Raw genomic sequence first — 20,479 nt, 5'->3', positions numbered from 1 at the left:
TGATTTACTTCAACGACGATTTCCTCGCGTTTTCAAATAAATTTCGCCGAGTCACGAGGCATTTGGCTACTTTAAGAGCGTCATAGTTACTGCAGGCAGGTGCTCCCCCTTCTTTGAATCTTTCCTCCCTTTAAATCGTACTGTGGCCAGTCCTGCAGAAGCGATACGCCACCACCTGTCCATGTTACCGTTGTCTGAGTTACTTCAACGACGATTTCCTCGAGTTTTCAAACAAATTTCGCCGAGTGACGAGGCATTTGGCTGCCTTAAGAGAGTCATAGTTGCTGCTGCCAGCTGCTCGACCAACTTTCTTTCTTTCCACTCTTTAATTATTACTGTGGTCAGTCCTGCAGGAGCAATATGCCACTACATGTAAACCTTAACGTTGTCTGAGCTACCTTAACGAAAATATCCTCGAGTTTTCAATAAAAAATTTACATGGTGACGAGGCATTTGGCTACCTTAAGGGAGTCATAGTACCCCTGCCTGCTGCTCCCACTTTTCTAAGCCCATTCTCTCTATCATTCTTGCTATGGCTGTCCTACAGAACCGATGTGCCACTATATGTCCACGTTAACGTCGTCTCTGTTACTCCCACTACGAGTCTCTCGAGTTAGCAAATGTACCTCGCCGGATGACGAGGCATTTGGCTACCTTATAAGCGTCATAGTTACTGCAGCCAGCTGCTCCCCCTTCTTTGAATCCTTCCTCCCTTTAAATCGTACTGTGGTCAGTCCTGCAGAAGCAATACGCCACCACCTGTCCATGTTACCGTTGTCTGAGTTACTTTAACAACGATTTCCTCGAGTTTTAAAATAAATTTTGCCGAGTGACGAGGCATTTGGCTACCTTAAGAGAGTCATAGTTACTGCAGCCAGCTGCTCCCCCTTCTTTGAATCTTTCCTCCCTTTAAATCGTACTGTGGCCAGTCCTGCAGAAGCGATACGCCACCACCTGTCCATGTTACCGTTGTCTGAGTTACTTCAACGACGATTTCCTCGAGTTTTCAAATAAATTTCGCCGAGTGACGAGGCATTTGGCTGCCTTAAGAGAGTCATAGTTGCTGCTGCCAGCTGCTCGACCAACTTTCTTTCTTTCCACTCTTTAATTATTACTGTGGTCAGTCCTGCAGGAGCAATATGCCACTACATGTAAACCTTAACGTTGTCTGAGCTACCTTAACGAAAATATCCTCGAGTTTTCAAAAAAAAATTTACATGGTGACGAGGCATTTGCCTACCTTAAGGGAGTCATAGTACCCCTGCCTGCTGCTCCCACTTTTCTAAGCCCATTCTCTCTATCATTCTTGCTATGGCTGTCCTACAGAACCGATGTGCCACTATATGTCCACGTTAACGTCGTCTCTGTTACTCCCACTACGAGTCTCTCGAGTTAGCAAATGTACCTCGCCGGATGACGAGGCATTTGGCTACCTTATAAGCGTCACAGTTACTGCAGCCAGCTGCTCCCCCTTCATTGAATCCTTCCTCCCTTTAAATCGTACTGTGGTCAGTCCTGCAGAAGCAATACGCCACCACCTGTCCATGTTACCGTTGTCTGAGTTACTTTAACAACGATTTCCTCGAGTTTTAAAATAAATTTCGCCGAGTGACGAGGCATTTGGCTACCTTAAGAGAGTCATAGTTACTGCAGCCAGCTGCTCCCCCTTCTTTGAAACTTTCCTCCCTTTAAATCGTACTGTGGTCAGTCCTGCAGAGCGATACGCCACCACCTGTGCATGTTACCGTTGTCTGATTTACTTCAACGACGATTTCCTCGCGTTTTCAAATAAATTTCGCCGAGTCACGAGGCATTTGGCTACCTTAAGAGCGTCATAGTTACTGCAGGCAGGTGCTCCCCCTTCTTTGAATCTTTCCTCCCTTTAAATCGTACTGTGGCCAGTCCTGCAGAAGCGATACGCCACCACCTGTCCATGTTACCGTTGTCTGAGTTACTTCAACGACGATTTCCTCGAGTTTTCAAATAAATTTCGCCGAGTGACGAGGCATTTGGCTGCCTTAAGAGAGTCATAGTTGCTGCTGCCAGCTGCTCGACCAACTTTCTTTCTTTCCACTCTTTAATTATTACTGTGGTCAGTCCTGCAGGAGCAATATGCCACTACATGTAAACCTTAACGTTGTCTGAGCTACCTTAACGAAAATATCCTCGAGTTTTCAAAAAAAAATTTACATGGTGACGAGGCATTTGGCTACCTTAAGGGAGTCATAGTACCCCTGCCTGCTGCTCCCACTTTTCTAAGCCCATTCTCTCTATCATTCTTGCTATGGCTGTCCTACAGAACCGATGTGCCACTATATGTCCACGTTAACGTCGTCTCTGTTACTCCCACTACGAGTCTCTCGAGTTAGCAAATGTACCTCGCCGGATGACGAGGCATTTGGCTACCTTATAAGCGTCATAGTTACTGCAGCCAGCTGCTCCCCCTTCTTTGAATCCTTCCTCCCTTTAAATCGTACTGTGGTCAGTCCTGCAGAAGCAATACGCCACCACCTGTCCATGTTACCGTTGTCTGAGTTACTTTAACAACGATTTCCTCGAGTTTTAAAATAAATTTTGCCGAGTGACGAGGCATTTGGCTACCTTAAGAGAGTCATAGTTACTGCAGCCAGCTGCTCCCCCTTCTTTGAATCTTTCCACCCTTTAAATCGTACTGTGGTCAGTCCTGCAGAAGCGATACGCCACCACCTGTCCATGTTACCGTTGTCTGAGTTACCACAACAACGATTTCCTCGAGTTTTCAAATAAATTTCGCCGAGTGACGAGGCATTTGGCTACCTTAAGAGAGTCATAGTCACTGCAGCCAGCTGCTCCCCCTTCTTTGAATCTTTCCTCCCTTTAAATCGTACTGTGGTCAGTCCTGCAGAGCGATACGCCACAACCTGTGCTTGTTACCGTTGTCTGATTTACTTCAACGACGATTTCCTCGAGTTTTCAAATAAATCTCGCCGAGTGACGAGGCATTTGGCTACCTTAAGAGAGTCATAGTTACTGCAGGCAGCTGCTCCCCCTTCTTTGAATCTTTCCTCCCTTTAAATCGTACTGTGGTCAGTCCTGCAGAAGCGATACGCCACCACCTGTCCATGTTACCGTTGTCTGAGTTACTTCAACGACGATTTCCTCGAGTTTTCAAATAAATTTCGCCGAGTGACGAGGCATTTGGCTGCCTTAAGAGAGTCATAGTTGCTGCTGCCAGCTGCTCGACCAACTTTCTTTCTTTCCACTCTTTAATTATTACTGTGGTCAGTCCTGCAGGAGCAATATGCCACTACATGTAAACCTTAACGTTGTCTGAGCTACCTTAACGAAAATATCCTCGAGTTTTCAAAAAAAAATTTACATGGTGACGAGGCATTTGTCTACCTTAAGGGAGTCATAGTACCCCTGCCTGCTGCTCCCACTTTTCTAAGCCCATTCTCTCTATCATTCTTGCTATGGCTGTCCTACCGAACCGATGTGCCACTATATGTCCACGTTAACGTCGTCTCTGTTACTCCCACTACGAGTCTCTCGAGTTAGCAAATGTACCTCGCCGGATGACGAGGCATTTGGCTACCTTATAAGCGTCATAGTTACTGCAGCCAGCTGCTCCCCCTTCATTGAATCCTTCCTCCCTTTAAATCGTACTGTGGTCAGTCCTGCAGAAGCAATACGCCACCACCTGTCCATGTTACCGTTGTCTGAGTTACTTTAACAACGATTTCCTCGAGTTTTAAAATAAATTTCGCCGAGTGACGAGGCATTTGGCTACCTTAAGAGAGTCATAGTTACTGCAGCCAGCTGCTCCCCCTTCTTTGAATCTTTCCTCCCTTTAAATCGTACTGTGGTCAGTCCTGCAGAGCGATACGCCACCACCTGTGCATGTTACCGTTGTCTGATTTACTTCAACGACGATTTCCTCGCGTTTTCAAATAAATTTCGCCGAGTGACGAGGCATTTGGCTACCTTAAGAGCGTCATAGTTACTGCAGGCAGCTGCTCCCCCTTCTTTGAATCTTTCCTCCCTTTAAATCGTACTGTGGCCAGTCCTGCAGAAGCGATACGCCACCACCTGTCCATGTTACCGTTGTCTGAGTTACTTCAACGACGATTTCCTCGAGTTTTCAAATAAATTTCGCCGAGTGACGAGGCAGTTGGCTGCCTTAAGAGAGTCATAGTTGCTGCTGCCAGCTGCTCGACCAACTTTCTTTCTTTCCACTCTTTAATTATTACTGTGGTCAGTCCTGCAGGAGCAATATGCCACTACATGTAAACCTTAACGTTGTCTGAGCTACCTTAACGAAAATATCCTCGAGTTTTCAAAAAAAAATTTACATGGTGACGAGGCATTTGGCTACCTTAAGGGAGTCATAGTACCCCTGCCTGCTGCTCCCACTTTTCTAAGCCCATTCTCTCTATCATTCTTGCTATGGCTGTCCTACAGAACCGATGTGCCACTATATGTCCACGTTAACGTCGTCTCTGTTACTCCCACTACGAGTCTCTCGAGTTAGCAAATGTACCTCGCCGGATGACGAGGCATTTGGCTACCTTATAAGCGTCACAGTTACTGCAGCCAGCTGCTCCCCCTTCATTGAATCCTTCCTCCCTTTAAATCGTACTGTGGTCAGTCCTGCAGAAGCAATACGCCACCACCTGTCCATGTTACCGTTGTCTGAGTTACTTTAACAACGATTTCCTCGAGTTTTAAAATAAATTTCGCCGAGTGACGAGGCATTTGGCTACCTTAAGAGAGTCATAGTTACTGCAGCCAGCTGCTCCCCCTTCTTTGAAACTTTCCTCCCTTTAAATCGTACTGTGGTCAGTCCTGCAGAGCGATACGCCACCACCTGTGCATGTTACCGTTGTCTGATTTACTTCAACGACGATTTCCTCGCGTTTTCAAATAAATTTCGCCGAGTCACGAGGCATTTGGCTACTTTAAGAGCGTCATAGTTACTGCAGGCAGGTGCTCCCCCTTCTTTGAATCTTTCCTCCCTTTAAATCGTACTGTGGCCAGTCCTGCAGAAGCGATACGCCACCACCTGTCCATGTTACCGTTGTCTGAGTTACTTCAACGACGATTTCCTCGAGTTTTCAAACAAATTTCGCCGAGTGACGAGGCATTTGGCTGCCTTAAGAGAGTCATAGTTGCTGCTGCCAGCTGCTCGACCAACTTTCTTTCTTTCCACTCTTTAATTATTACTGTGGTCAGTCCTGCAGGAGCAATATGCCACTACATGTAAACCTTAACGTTGTCTGAGCTACCTTAACGAAAATATCCTCGAGTTTTCAATAAAAAATTTACATGGTGACGAGGCATTTGGCTACCTTAAGGGAGTCATAGTACCCCTGCCTGCTGCTCCCACTTTTCTAAGCCCATTCTCTCTATCATTCTTGCTATGGCTGTCCTACAGAACCGATGTGCCACTATATGTCCACGTTAACGTCGTCTCTGTTACTCCCACTACGAGTCTCTCGAGTTAGCAAATGTACCTCGCCGGATGACGAGGCATTTGGCTACCTTATAAGCGTCATAGTTACTGCAGCCAGCTGCTCCCCCTTCTTTGAATCCTTCCTCCCTTTAAATCGTACTGTGGTCAGTCCTGCAGAAGCAATACGCCGCCACCTGTCCATGTTACCGTTGTCTGAGTTACTTTAACAACGATTTCCTCGAGTTTTAAAATAAATTTTGCCGAGTGACGAGGCATTTGGCTACCTTAAGAGAGTCATAGTTACTGCAGCCAGCTGCTCCCCCTTCTTTGAATCTTTCCTCCCTTTAAATCGTACTGTGGCCAGTCCTGCAGAAGCGATACGCCACCACCTGTCCATGTTACCGTTGTCTGAGTTACTTCAACGACGATTTCCTCGAGTTTTCAAATAAATTTCGCCGAGTGACGAGGCATTTGGCTGCCTTAAGAGAGTCATAGTTGCTGCTGCCAGCTGCTCGACCAACTTTCTTTCTTTCCACTCTTTAATTATTACTGTGGTCAGTCCTGCAGGAGCAATATGCCACTACATGTAAACCTTAACGTTGTCTGAGCTACCTTAACGAAAATATCCTCGAGTTTTCAAAAAAAAATTTACATGGTGACGAGGCATTTGGCTACCTTAAGGGAGTCATAGTACCCCTGCCTGCTGCTCCCACTTTTCTAAGCCCATTCTCTCTATCATTCTTGCTATGGCTGTCCTACAGAACCGATGTGCCACTATATGTCCACGTTAACGTCGTCTCTGTTACTCCCACTACGAGTCTCTCGAGTTAGCAAATGTACCTCGCCGGATGACGAGGCATTTGGCTACCTTATAAGCGTCACAGTTACTGCAGCCAGCTGCTCCCCCTTCATTGAATCCTTCCTCCCTTTAAATCGTACTGTGGTCAGTCCTGCAGAAGCAATACGCCACCACCTGTCCATGTTACCGTTGTCTGAGTTACTTTAACAACGATTTCCTCGAGTTTTAAAATAAATTTCGCCGAGTGACGAGGCATTTGGCTACCTTAAGAGAGTCATAGTTACTGCAGCCAGCTGCTCCCCCTTCTTTGAAACTTTCCTCCCTTTAAATCGTACTGTGGTCAGTCCTGCAGAGCGATACGCCACCACCTGTGCATGTTACCGTTGTCTGATTTACTTCAACGACGATTTCCTCGCGTTTTCAAATAAATTTCGCCGAGTCACGAGGCATTTGGCTACCTTAAGAGCGTCATAGTTACTGCAGGCAGGTGCTCCCCCTTCTTTGAATCTTTCCTCCCTTTAAATCGTACTGTGGCCAGTCCTGCAGAAGCGATACGCCACCACCTGTCCATGTTACCGTTGTCTGAGTTACTTCAACGACGATTTCCTCGAGTTTTCAAACAAATTTCGCCGAGTGACGAGGCATTTGGCTGCCTTAAGAGAGTCATAGTTGCTGCTGCCAGCTGCTCGACCAACTTTCTTTCTTTCCACTCTTTAATTATTACTGTGGTCAGTCCTGCAGGAGCAATATGCCACTACATGTAAACCTTAACGTTGTCTGAGCTACCTTAACGAAAATATCCTCGAGTTTTCAATAAAAAATTTACATGGTGACGAGGCATTTGGCTACCTTAAGGGAGTCATAGTACCCCTGCCTGCTGCTCCCACTTTTCTAAGCCCATTCTCTCTATCATTCTTGCTATGGCTGTCCTACAGAACCGATGTGCCACTATATGTCCACGTTAACGTCGTCTCTGTTACTCCCACTACGAGTCTCTCGAGTTAGCAAATGTACCTCGCCGGATGACGAGGCATTTGGCTACCTTATAAGCGTCATAGTTACTGCAGCCAGCTGCTCCCCCTTCTTTGAATCCTTCCTCCCTTTAAATCGTACTGTGGTCAGTCCTGCAGAAGCAATACGCCACCACCTGTCCATGTTACCGTTGTCTGAGTTACTTTAACAACGATTTCCTCGAGTTTTAAAATAAATTTTGCCGAGTGACGAGGCATTTGGCTACCTTAAGAGAGTCATAGTTACTGCAGCCAGCTGCTCCCCCTTCTTTGAATCTTTCCACCCTTTAAATCGTACTGTGGTCAGTCCTGCAGAAGCGATACGCCACCACCTGTCCATGTTACCGTTGTCTGAGTTACCACAACAACGATTTCCTCGAGTTTTCAAATAAATTTCGCCGAGTGACGAGGCATTTGGCTACCTTAAGAGAGTCATAGTCACTGCAGCCAGCTGCTCCCCCTTCTTTGAATCTTTCCTCCCTTTAAATCGTACTGTGGTCAGTCCTGCAGAGCGATACGCCACAACCTGTGCTTGTTACCGTTGTCTGATTTACTTCAACGACGATTTCCTCGAGTTTTCAAATAAATCTCGCCGAGTGACGAGGCATTTGGCTACCTTAAGAGAGTCATAGTTACTGCAGCCAGCTGCTCCCCCTTCTTTGAATCTTTCCTCCCTTTAAATCGTACTGTGGACAGTCCTGCAGAGCGATACGCCACAACCTGTGCATGTTACCGTTGTCTGATTTACTTCGACGACGATTTCCTCGCGTTTTCAAATAAATTTCGCCGAGTGACGAGGCATTTTTCTACCTTAAGAGCGTCATAGTTACTGCAGGCAGCTGCTCCCCCTTCTTTGAATCTTTCCTCCCTTTAAATCGTACTGTGGTCAGTCCTGCAGAAGCGATACGCCACCACCTGTCCATGTTACCGTTGTCTGAGTTACCACAACAACGATTTCCTCGAGTTTTCAAATAAATTTCGCCGAGTGACGAGGCATTTGGCTACCTTAAGAGAGTCATAGTCACTGCAGCCAGCTGCTCCCCCTTCTTTGAATCTTTCCTCCCTTTAAATCGTACTGTGGTCAGTCCTGCAGAGCGATACGCCACAACCTGTGCTTGTTACCGTTGTCTGATTTACTTCAACGACGATTTCCTCGAGTTTTCAAATAAATCTCGCCGAGTGACGAGGCATTTGGCTACCTTAAGAGAGTCATAGTTACTGCAGCCAGCTGCTCCCCCTTCTTTGAATCTTTCCTCCCTTTAAATCGTACTGTGGTCAGTCCTGCAGAGCGATACGCCACCACCTGTGCATGTTACCGTTGTCTGATTTACTTCAACGACGATTTCCTCGCGTTTTCAAATAAATTTCGCCGAGTGACGAGGCATTTGGCTACCTTAAGAGCGTCATAGTTACTGCAGGCAGCTGCTCCCCCTTCTTTGAATCTTTCCTCCCTTTAAATCGTACTGTGGGCAGTCCTGCAGAAGCGATACGCCACCACCTGTCCATGTTACCGTTGTCTGAGTTACTTCAACGACGATTTCCTCGAGTTTTCAAATAAATTTCGCCGAGTGACGAGGCATTTGGCTGCCTTAAGAGAGTCATAGTTGCTGCTGCCAGCTGCTCGACCAACTTTCTTTCTTTCCACTCTTTAATTATTACTGTGGTCAGTCCTGCAGGAGCAATATGCCACTACTTGTAAACCTTAACGTTGTCTGAGCTACCTTAACGAAAATATCCTCGAGTTTTCAAAAAAAAATTTACATGGTGACGAGGCATTTGGCTACCTTAAGGGAGTCATAGTACCCCTGCCTGCTGCTCCCACTTTTCTAAGCCCATTCTCTCTATCATTCTTGCTATGGCTGTCCTACAGAACCGATGTGCCACTATATGTCCACGTTAACGTCGTCTCTGTTACTCCCACTACGAGTCTCTCGAGTTAGCAAATGTACCTCGCCGGATGACGAGGCATTTGGCTACCTTATAAGCGTCATAGTTACTGCAGCCAGCTGCTCCCCCTTCATTGAATCCTTCCTCCCTTTAAATCGTACTGTGGTCAGTCCTGCAGAAGCAATACGCCACCACCTGTCCATGTTACCGTTGTCTGAGTTACTTTAACAACGATTTCATCGAGTTTTAAAATAAATTTCGCCGAGTGACGAGGCATTTGGCTACCTTAAGAGAGTCATAGTTACTGCAGCCAGCTGCTCCCCCTTCTTTGAATCTTTCCTCCCTTTAAATCGTACTGTGGTCAGTCCTGCAGAGCGATACGCCACCACCTGTGCATGTTACCGTTGTCTGATTTACTTCAACGACGATTTCCTCGCGTTTTCAAATAAATTTCGCCGAGTGACGAGGCATTTGGCTACCTTAAGAGCGTCATAGTTACTGCAGGCAGCTGCTCCCCCTTCTTTGAATCTTTCCTCCCTTTAAATCGTACTGTGGCCAGTCCTGCAGAAGCGATACGCCACCACCTGTCCATGTTACCGTTGTCTGAGTTACTTCAACGACGATTTCCTCGAGTTTTCAAATAAATTTCGCCGAGTGACGAGGCATTTGGCTGCCTTAAGAGAGTCATAGTTGCTGCTGCCAGCTGCTCGACCAACTTTCTTTCTTTCCACTCTTTAATTATTACTGTGGTCAGTCCTGCAGGAGCAATATGCCACTACATGTAAACCTTAACGTTGTCTGAGATACCTTAACGAAAATATCCTCGAGTTTTCAAAAAAAAATTTACATGGTGACGAGGCAATTGGCTACCTTAAGGGAGTCATAGTACCCCTGCCTGCTGCTCCCACTTTTCTAAGCCCATTCTCTCTATCATTCTTGCTATGGCTGTCCTACAGAACCGATGTGCCACTATATGTCCACGTTAACGTCGTCTCTGTTACTCCCACTACGAGTCTCTCGAGTTAGCAAATGTACCTCGCCGGATGACGAGGCATTTGGCTACCTTATAAGCGTCATAGTTACTGCAGCCAGCTGCTCCCCCTTCATTGAATCCTTCCTCCCTTTAAATCGTACTGTGGTCAGTCCTGCAGAAGCAATACGCCACCACCTGTCCATGTTACCGTTGTCTGAGTTACCACAACAACGATTTCCTCGAGTTTTCAAATAAATTTCGCCGAGTGACGAGGCATTTGGCTACCTTAAGAGAGTCATAGTCACTGCAGCCAGCTGCTCCCCCTTCTTTGAATCTTTCCTCCCTTTAAATCGTACTGTGGTCAGTCCTGCAGAGCGATACGCCACAACCTGTGCTTGTTACCGTTGTCTGATTTACTTCAACGACGATTTCCTCGAGTTTTCAAATAAATCTCGCCGAGTGACGAGGCATTTGGCTACCTTAAGAGAGTCATAGTTACTGCAGCCAGCTGCTCCCCCTTCTTTGAATCTTTCCTCCCTTTAAATCGTACTGTGGTCAGTCCTGCAGAGCGATACGCCACCACCTGTGCATGTTACCGTTGTCTGATTTACTTCAACGACGATTTCCTCGCGTTTTCAAATAAATTTCGCCGAGTGACGAGGCATTTGGCTACCTTAAGAGCGTCATAGTTACTGCAGGCAGCTGCTCCCCCTTCTTTGAATCTTTCCTCCCTTTACATCGTACTGTGGTCAGTCCTGCAGAAGCGATACGCCACCACCTGTCCATGTTACCGTTGTCTGAGTTACTTCAACGACGATTTCCTCGAGTTTTCAAATAAATTTCGCCGAGTGACGAGGCATTTGGCTGCCTTAAGAGAGTCATAGTTGCTGCTGCCAGCTGCTCGACCAACTTTCTTTCTTTCCACTCTTTAATTATTACTGTGCTCAGTCCTGCAGGAGCAATATGCCACTACATGTAAACCTTAACGTTGTCTGAGCTACCTTAACGAAAATATCCTCGAGTTTTCAAAAAAAAATTTACATGGTGACGAGGCAATTGGCTACCTTAAGGGAGTCATAGTACCCCTGCCTGCTGCTCCCACTTTTCTAAGCCCATTCTCTCTATCATTCTTGCTATGGCTGTCCTACAGAACCGATGTGCCACTATATGTCCACGTTAACGTCGTCTCTGTTACTCCCACTACGAGTCTCTCGAGTTAGCAAATGTACCTCGCCGGATGACGAGGCATTTGGCTACCTTATAAGCGTCATAGTTACTGCAGCCAGCTGCTCCCCCTTCATTGAATCCTTCCTCCCTTTAAATCGTACTGTGGTCAGTCCTGCAGAAGCAATACGCCACCACCTGTCCATGTTACCGTTGTCTGAATTACTTTAACAACGATTTCCTCGAGTTTTAAAATAAATTTCGCCGAGTGACGAGGCATTTGGCTACCTTAAGAGAGTCATAGTTACTGCAGCCAGCTGCTCCCCCTTCTTTGAATCTTTCCTCCCTTTAAATCGTACTGTGGTCAGTCCTGCAGAGCGATACGCCACCACCTGTGCATGTTACCGTTGTCCTATTTACTTCAACGACGATTTCCTCGCGTTTTCAAATAAATTTCGCCGAGTGACGAGGCATTTGGCTACCTTAAGAGCGTCATAGTTACTGCAGGCAGCTGCTCCCCCTTCCTTGAATCTTTCCTCCCTTTAAATCGTACTGTGGCCAGTCCTGCAGAAGCGATACGCCACCACCTGTCCATGTTACCGTTGTCTGAGTTACTTCAACGACGATTTCCTCGAGTTTTCAAATAAATTTCGCCGAGTGACGAGGCATTTGGCTGCCTTAAGAGAGTCATAGTTGCTGCTGCCAGCTGCTCGACCAACTTTCTTTCTTTCCACTCTTTAATTATTACTGTGGTCAGTCCTGCAGGAGCAATATGCCACTACATGTAAACCTTAACGTTGTCTGAGATACCTTAACGAAAATATCCTCGAGTTTTCAAAAAAAAATTTACATGGTGACGAGGCAATTGGCTACCTTAAGGGAGTCATAGTACCCCTGCCTGCTGCTCCCACTTTTCTAAGCCCATTCTCTCTATCATTCTTGCTATGGCTGTCCTACAGAACCGATGTGCCACTATATGTCCACGTTAACGTCGTCTCTGTTACTCCCACTACGAGTCTCTCGAGTTAGCAAATGTACCTCGCCGGATGACGAGGCATTTGGCTACCTTATAAGCGTCATAGTTACTGCAGCCAGCTGCTCCCCCTTCATTGAATCCTTCCTCCCTTTAAATCGTACTGTGGTCAGTCCTGCAGAAGCAATACGCCACCACCTGTCCATGTTACCGTTGTCTGAGTTACCACAACAACGATTTCCTCGAGTTTTCAAATAAATTTCGCCGAGTGACGAGGCATTTGGCTACCTTAAGAGAGTCATAGTCACTGCAGCCAGCTGCTCCCCCTTCTTTGAATCTTTCCTCCCTTTAAATCGTACTGTGGTCAGTCCTGCAGAGCGATACGCCACAACCTGTGCTTGTTACCGTTGTCTGATTTACTTCAACGACGATTTCCTCGAGTTTTCAAATAAATCTCGCCGAGTGACGAGGCATTTGGCTACCTTAAGAGAGTCATAGTTACTGCAGCCAGCTGCTCCCCCTTCTTTGAATCTTTCCTCCCTTTAAATCGTACTGTGGTCAGTCCTGCAGAGCGATACGCCACCACCTGTGCATGTTACCGTTGTCTGATTTACTTCAACGACGATTTCCTCGCGTTTTCAAATAAATTTCGCCGAGTGACGAGGCATTTGGCTACCTTAAGAGCGTCATAGTTACTGCAGGCAGCTGCTCCCCCTTCTTTGAATCTTTCCTCCCTTTACATCGTACTGTGGTCAGTCCTGCAGAAGCGATACGCCACCACCTGTCCATGTTACCGTTGTCTGAGTTACTTCAACGACGATTTCCTCGAGTTTTCAAATAAATTTCGCCGAGTGACGAGGCATTTGGCTGCCTTAAGAGAGTCATAGTTGCTGCTGCCAGCTGCTCGACCAACTTTCTTTCTTTCCACTCTTTAATTATTACTGTGCTCAGTCCTGCAGGAGCAATATGCCACTACATGTAAACCTTAACGTTGTCTGAGCTACCTTAACGAAAATATCCTCGAGTTTTCAAAAAAAAATTTACATGGTGACGAGGCAATTGGCTACCTTAAGGGAGTCATAGTACCCCTGCCTGCTGCTCCCACTTTTCTAAGCCCATTCTCTCTATCATTCTTGCTATGGCTGTCCTACAGAACCGATGTGCCACTATATGTCCACGTTAACGTCGTCTCTGTTACTCCCACTACGAGTCTCTCGAGTTAGCAAATGTACCTCGCCGGATGACGAGGCATTTGGCTACCTTATAAGCGTCATAGTTACTGCAGCCAGCTGCTCCCCCTTCATTGAATCCTTCCTCCCTTTAAATCGTACTGTGGTCAGTCCTGCAGAAGCAATACGCCACCACCTGTCCATGTTACCGTTGTCTGAATTACTTTAACAACGATTTCCTCGAGTTTTAAAATAAATTTCGCCGAGTGACGAGGCATTTGGCTACCTTAAGAGAGTCATAGTTACTGCAGCCAGCTGCTCCCCCTTCTTTGAATCTTTCCTCCCTTTAAATCGTACTGTGGTCAGTCCTGCAGAGCGATACGCCACCACCTGTGCATGTTACCGTTGTCCTATTTACTTCAACGACGATTTCCTCGCGTTTTCAAATAAATTTCGCCGAGTGACGAGGCATTTGGCTACCTTAAGAGCGTCATAGTTACTGCAGGCAGCTGCTCCCCCTTCCTTGAATCTTTCCTCCCTTTAAATCGTACTGTGGCCAGTCCTGCAGAAGCGATACGCCACCACCTGTCCATGTTACCGTTGTCTGAGTTACTTCAACGACGATTTCCTCGAGTTTTCAAATAAATTTCGCCGAGTGACGAGGCATTTGGCTGCCTTAAGAGAGTCATAGTTGCTGCTGCCAGCTGCTCGACCAACTTTCTTTCTTTCCACTCTTTAATTATTACTGTGGTCAGTCCTGCAGGAGCAATATGCCACTACATGTAAACCTTAACGTTGTCTGAGCTACCTTAACGAAAATATCCTCGAGTTTTCAAAAAAAAATTTACATGGTGACGAGGCAATTGGCTACCTTAAGGGAGTCATAGTACCCCTGCCTGCTGCTCCCACTTTTCTAAGCCCATTCTCTCTATCATTCTTGCTATGGCTGTCCTACAGAACCGATGTGCCACTATATGTCCACGTTAACGTCGTCTCTGTTACTCCCACTACGAGTCTCTCGAGTTAGCAAATGTACCTCGCCGGATGACGAGGCATTTGGCTACCTTATAAGCGTCATAGTTACTGCAGCCAGCTGCTCCCCCTTCATTGAATCCTTCCTCCCTTTAAATCGTACTGTGGTCAGTCCTGCAGAAGCAATACGCCACCACCTGTCCATGTTACCGTTGTCTGAGTTACTTTAACAACGATTTCCTCGAGTTTTAAAATAAATTTCGCCGAGTGACGAGGCATTTGGCTACCTTAAGAGAGTCATAGTTACTGCAGCCAGCTGCTCCCCCTTCTTTGAATCTTTCCTCCCTTTAAATCGTACTGTGGTCAGTCCTGCAGAGCGATACGCCACCACCTGTGCATGTTACCGTTGTCTGATTTACTTCAACGACGATTTCCTCGCGTTTTCAAATAAATTTCGCCGAGTGACGAGGCATTTGGCTACCTTAAGAGCGTCATAGTTACTGCAGGCAGCTGCTCCCCCTTCTTTGAATCTTTCCTCCCTTTAAATCGTACTGTGGTCAGTCCTGCAGAGCGATACGCCACCACCTGTGCATGTTACCGTTGTCTGATTTACTTCAACGACGATTTCCTCGCGTTTTCAAATAAATTTCGCCGAGTGACGAGGCATTTGGCTACCTTAAGAGCGTCATAGTTACTGCAGGCAGCTGCTCCCCCTTCTTTGAATCTTTCCTCCCTTTAAATCGTACTGTGGCCAGTCCTGCAGAAGCGATACGCCACCACCTGTCCATGTTACCGTTGTCTGAGTTACTTCAACGACGATTTCCTCGAGTTTTCAAATAAATTTCGCCGAGTGACGAGGCATTTGGCTGCCTTAAGAGAGTCATAGTTGCTGCTGCCAGCTGCTCGACCAACTTTCTTTCTTTCCACTCTTTAATTATTACTGTGGTCAGTCCTGCAGGAGCAATATGCCACTACATGTAAACCTTAACGTTGTCTGAGCTACCTTAACGAAAATATCCTCGAGTTTTCAAAAAAAAATTTACATGGTGACGAGGCAATTGGCTACCTTAAGGGAGTCATAGTACCCCTGCCTGCTGCTCCCACTTTTCTAAGCCCATTCTCTCTATCATTCTTGCTATGGCTGTCCTACAGAACCGATGTGCCACTATATGTCCACGTTAACGTCGTCTCTGTTACTCCCACTACGAGTCTCTCGAGTTAGCAAATGTACCTCGCCGGATGACGAGGCATTTGGCTACCTTATAAGCGTCATAGTTACTGCAGCCAGCTGCTCCCCCTTCATTGAATCCTTCCTCCCTTTAAATCGTACTGTGGTCAGTCCTGCAGAAGCAATACGCCACCACCTGTCCATGTTACCGTTGTCTGAGTTACCACAACAACGATTTCCTCGAGTTTTCAAATAAATTTCGCCGAGTGACGAGGCATTTGGCTACCTTAAGAGAGTCATAGTCACTGCAGCCAGCTGCTCCCCCTTCTTTGAATCTTTCCTCCCTTTAAATCGTACTGTGGTCAGTCCTGCAGAGCGATACGCCACAACCTGTGCTTGTTACCGTTGTCTGATTTACTTCAACGACGATTTCCTCGAGTTTTCAAATAAATCTCGCCGAGTGACGAGGCATTTGGCTACCTTAAGAGAGTCATAGTTACTGCAGCCAGCTGCTCCCCCTTCTTTGAATCTTTCCTCCCTTTAAATCGTACTGTGGTCAGTCCTGCAGAGCGATACGCCACCACCTGTGCATGTTACCGTTGTCTGATTTACTTCAACGACGATTTCCTCGCGTTTTCAAATAAATTTCGCCGAGTGACGAGGCATTTGGCTACCTTAAGAGCGTCATAGTTACTGCAGGCAGCTGCTCCCCCTTCTTTGAATCTTTCCTCCCTTTACATCGTACTGTGGTCAGTCCTGCAGAAGCGATACGCCACCACCTGTCCATGTTACCGTTGTCTGAGTTACTTCAACGACGATTTCCTCGAGTTTTCAAATAAATTTCGCCGAGTGACGAGGCATTTGGCTGCCTTAAGAGAGTCATAGTTGCTGCTGCCAGCTGCTCGACCAACTTTCTTTCTTTCCACTCTTTAATTATTACTGTGCTCAGTCCTGCAGGAGCAATATGCCACTACATGTAAACCTTAACGTTGTCTGAGCTACCTTAACGAAAATATCCTCGAGTTTTCAAAAAAAAATTTACATGGTGACGAGGCAATTGGCTACCTTAAGGGAGTCATAGTACCCCTGCCTGCTGCTCCCACTTTTCTAAGCCCATTCTCTCTATCATTCTTGCTATGGCTGTCCTACAGAACCGATGTGCCACTATATGTCCACGTTAACGTCGTCTCTGTTACTCCCACTACGAGTCTCTCGAGTTAGCAAATGTACCTCGCCGGATGACGAGGCATTTGGCTACCTTATAAGCGTCATAGTTACTGCAGCCAGCTGCTCCCCCTTCATTGAATCCTTCCTCCCTTTAAATCGTACTGTGGTCAGTCCTGCAGAAGCAATACGCCACCACCTGTCCATGTTACCGTTGTCTGAATTACTTTAACAACGATTTCCTCGAGTTTTAAAATAAATTTCGCCGAGTGACGAGGCATTTGGCTACCTTAAGAGAGTCATAGTTACTGCAGCCAGCTGCTCCCCCTTCTTTGAATCTTTCCTCCCTTTAAATCGTACTGTGGTCAGTCCTGCAGAGCGATACGCCACCACCTGTGCATGTTACCGTTGTCCTATTTACTTCAACGACGATTTCCTCGCGTTTTCAAATAAATTTCGCCGAGTGACGAGGCATTTGGCTACCTTAAGAGCGTCATAGTTACTGCAGGCAGCTGCTCCCCCTTCCTTGAATCTTTCCTCCCTTTAAATCGTACTGTGGCCAGTCCTGCAGAAGCGATACGCCACCACCTGTCCATGTTACCGTTGTCTGAGTTACTTCAACGACGATTTCCTCGAGTTTTCAAATAAATTTCGCCGAGTGACGAGGCATTTGGCTGCCTTAAGAGAGTCATAGTTGCTGCTGCCAGCTGCTCGACCAACTTTCTTTCTTTCCACTCTTTAATTATTACTGTGGTCAGTCCTGCAGGAGCAATATGCCACTACATGTAAACCTTAACGTTGTCTGAGATACCTTAACGAAAATATCCTCGAGTTTTCAAAAAAAAATTTACATGGTGACGAGGCAATTGGCTACCTTAAGGGAGTCATAGTACCCCTGCCTGCTGCTCCCACTTTTCTAAGCCCATTCTCTCTATCATTCTTGCTATGGCTGTCCTACAGAACCGATGTGCCACTATATGTCCACGTTAACGTCGTCTCTGTTACTCCCACTACGAGTCTCTCGAGTTAGCAAATGTACCTCGCCGGATGACGAGGCATTTGGCTACCTTATAAGCGTCATAGTTACTGCAGCCAGCTGCTCCCCCTTCATTGAATCCTTCCTCCCTTTAAATCGTACTGTGGTCAGTCCTGCAGAAGCAATACGCCACCACCTGTCCATGTTACCGTTGTCTGAGTTACCACAACAACGATTTCCTCGAGTTTTCAAATAAATTTCGCCGAGTGACGAGGCATTTGGCTACCTTAAGAGAGTCATAGTCACTGCAGCCAGCTGCTCCCCCTTCTTTGAATCTTTCCTCCCTTTAAATCGTACTGTGGTCAGTCCTGCAGAGCGATACGCCACAACCTGTGCTTGTTACCGTTGTCTGATTTACTTCAACGACGATTTCCTCGAGTTTTCAAATAAATCTCGCCGAGTGACGAGGCATTTGGCTACCTTAAGAGAGTCATAGTTACTGCAGCCAGCTGCTCCCCCTTCTTTGAATCTTTCCTCCCTTTAAATCGTACTGTGGTCAGTCCTGCAGAGCGATACGCCACCACCTGTGCATGTTACCGTTGTCTGATTTACTTCAACGACGATTTCCTCGCGTTTTCAAATAAATTTCGCCGAGTGACGAGGCATTTGGCTACCTTAAGAGCGTCATAGTTACTGCAGGCAGCTGCTCCCCCTTCTTTGAATCTTTCCTCCCTTTACATCGTACTGTGGTCAGTCCTGCAGAAGCGATACGCCACCACCTGTCCATGTTACCGTTGTCTGAGTTACTTCAACGACGATTTCCTCGAGTTTTCAAATAAATTTCGCCGAGTGACGAGGCATTTGGCTGCCTTAAGAGAGTCATAGTTGCTGCTGCCAGCTGCTCGACCAACTTTCTTTCTTTCCACTCTTTAATTATTACTGTGGTCAGTCCTGCAGGAGCAATATGCCACTACATGTAAACCTTAACGTTGTCTGAGCTACCTTAACGAAAATATCCTCGAGTTTTCAAAAAAAAATTTACATGGTGACGAGGCAATTGGCTACCTTAAGGGAGTCATAGTACCCCTGCCTGCTGCTCCCACTTTTCTAAGCCCATTCTCTCTATCATTCTTGCTATGGCTGTCCTACAGAACCGATGTGCCACTATATGTCCACGTTAACGTCGTCTCTGTTACTCCCACTACGAGTCTCTCGAGTTAGCAAATGTACCTCGCCGGATGACGAGGCATTTGGCTACCTTATAAGCGTCATAGTTACTGCAGCCAGCTGCTCCCCCTTCATTGAATCCTTCCTCCCTTTAAATCGTACTGTGGTCAGTCCTGCAGAAGCAATACGCCACCACCTGTCCATGTTACCGTTGTCTGAATTACTTTAACAACGATTTCCTCGAGTTTTAAAATAAATTTCGCCGAGTGACGAGGCATTTGGCTACCTTAAGAGAGTCATAGTTACTGCAGCCAGCTGCTCCCCCTTCTTTGAATCTTTCCTCCCTTTAAATCGTACTGTGGTCAGTCCTGCAGAGCGATACGCCACCACCTGTGCATGTTACCGTTGTCCTATTTACTTCAACGACGATTTCCTCGCGTTTTCAAATAAATTTCGCCGAGTGACGAGGCATTTGGCTACCTTAAGAGCGTCATAGTTACTGCAGGCAGCTGCTCCCCCTTCCTTGAATCTTTCCTCCCTTTAAATCGTACTGTGGCCAGTCCTGCAGAAGCGATACGCCACCACCTGTCCATGTTACCGTTGTCTGAGTTACTTCAACGACGATTTCCTCGAGTTTTCAAATAAATTTCGCCGAGTGACGAGGCATTTGGCTGCCTTAAGAGAGTCATAGTTGCTGCTGCCAGCTGCTCGACCAACTTTCTTTCTTTCCACTCTTTAATTATTACTGTGGTCAGTCCTGCAGGAGCAATATGCCACTACATGTAAACCTTAACGTTGTCTGAGCTACCTTAACGAAAATATCCTCGAGTTTTCAAAAAAAAATTTACATGGTGACGAGGCAATTGGCTACCTTAAGGGAGTCATAGTACCCCTGCCTGCTGCTCCCACTTTTCTAAGCCCATTCTCTCTATCATTCTTGCTATGGCTGTCCTACAGAACCGATGTGCCACTATATGTCCACGTTAACGTCGTCTCTGTTACTCCCACTACGAGTCTCTCGAGTTAGCAAATGTACCTCGCCGGATGACGAGGCATTTGGCTACCTTATAAGCGTCATAGTTACTGCAGCCAGCTGCTCCCCCTTCATTGAATCCTTCCTCCCTTTAAATCGTACTGTGGTCAGTCCTGCAGAAGCAATACGCCACCACCTGTCCATGTTACCGTTGTCTGAGTTACTTTAACAACGATTTCCTCGAGTTTTAAAATAAATTTCGCCGAGTGACGAGGCATTTGGCTACCTTAAGAGAGTCATAGTTACTGCAGCCAGCTGCTCCCCCTTCTTTGAATCTTTCCTCCCTTTAAATCGTACTGTGGTCAGTCCTGCAGAGCGATACGCCACCACCTGTGCATGTTACCGTTGTCTGATTTACTTCAACGACGATTTCCTCGCGTTTTCAAATAAATTTCGCCGAGTGACGAGGCATTTGGCTACCTTAAGAGCGTCATAGTTACTGCAGGCAGCTGCTCCCCCTTCTTTGAATCTTTCCTCCCTTTAAATCGTACTGTGGTCAGTCCTGCAGAGCGATACGCCACCACCTGTGCATGTTACCGTTGTCTGATTTACTTCAACGACGATTTCCTCGCGTTTTCAAATAAATTTCGCCG

This window comes from Schistocerca serialis, unplaced genomic scaffold (genome assembly GCF_023864345.2).
Source record: "Schistocerca serialis cubense isolate TAMUIC-IGC-003099 unplaced genomic scaffold, iqSchSeri2.2 HiC_scaffold_1352, whole genome shotgun sequence".
Taxonomy (NCBI): Eukaryota; Metazoa; Arthropoda; class Insecta; order Orthoptera; family Acrididae; genus Schistocerca; species Schistocerca serialis.
Note: the sequence above shows the minus strand (reverse complement) of the source record.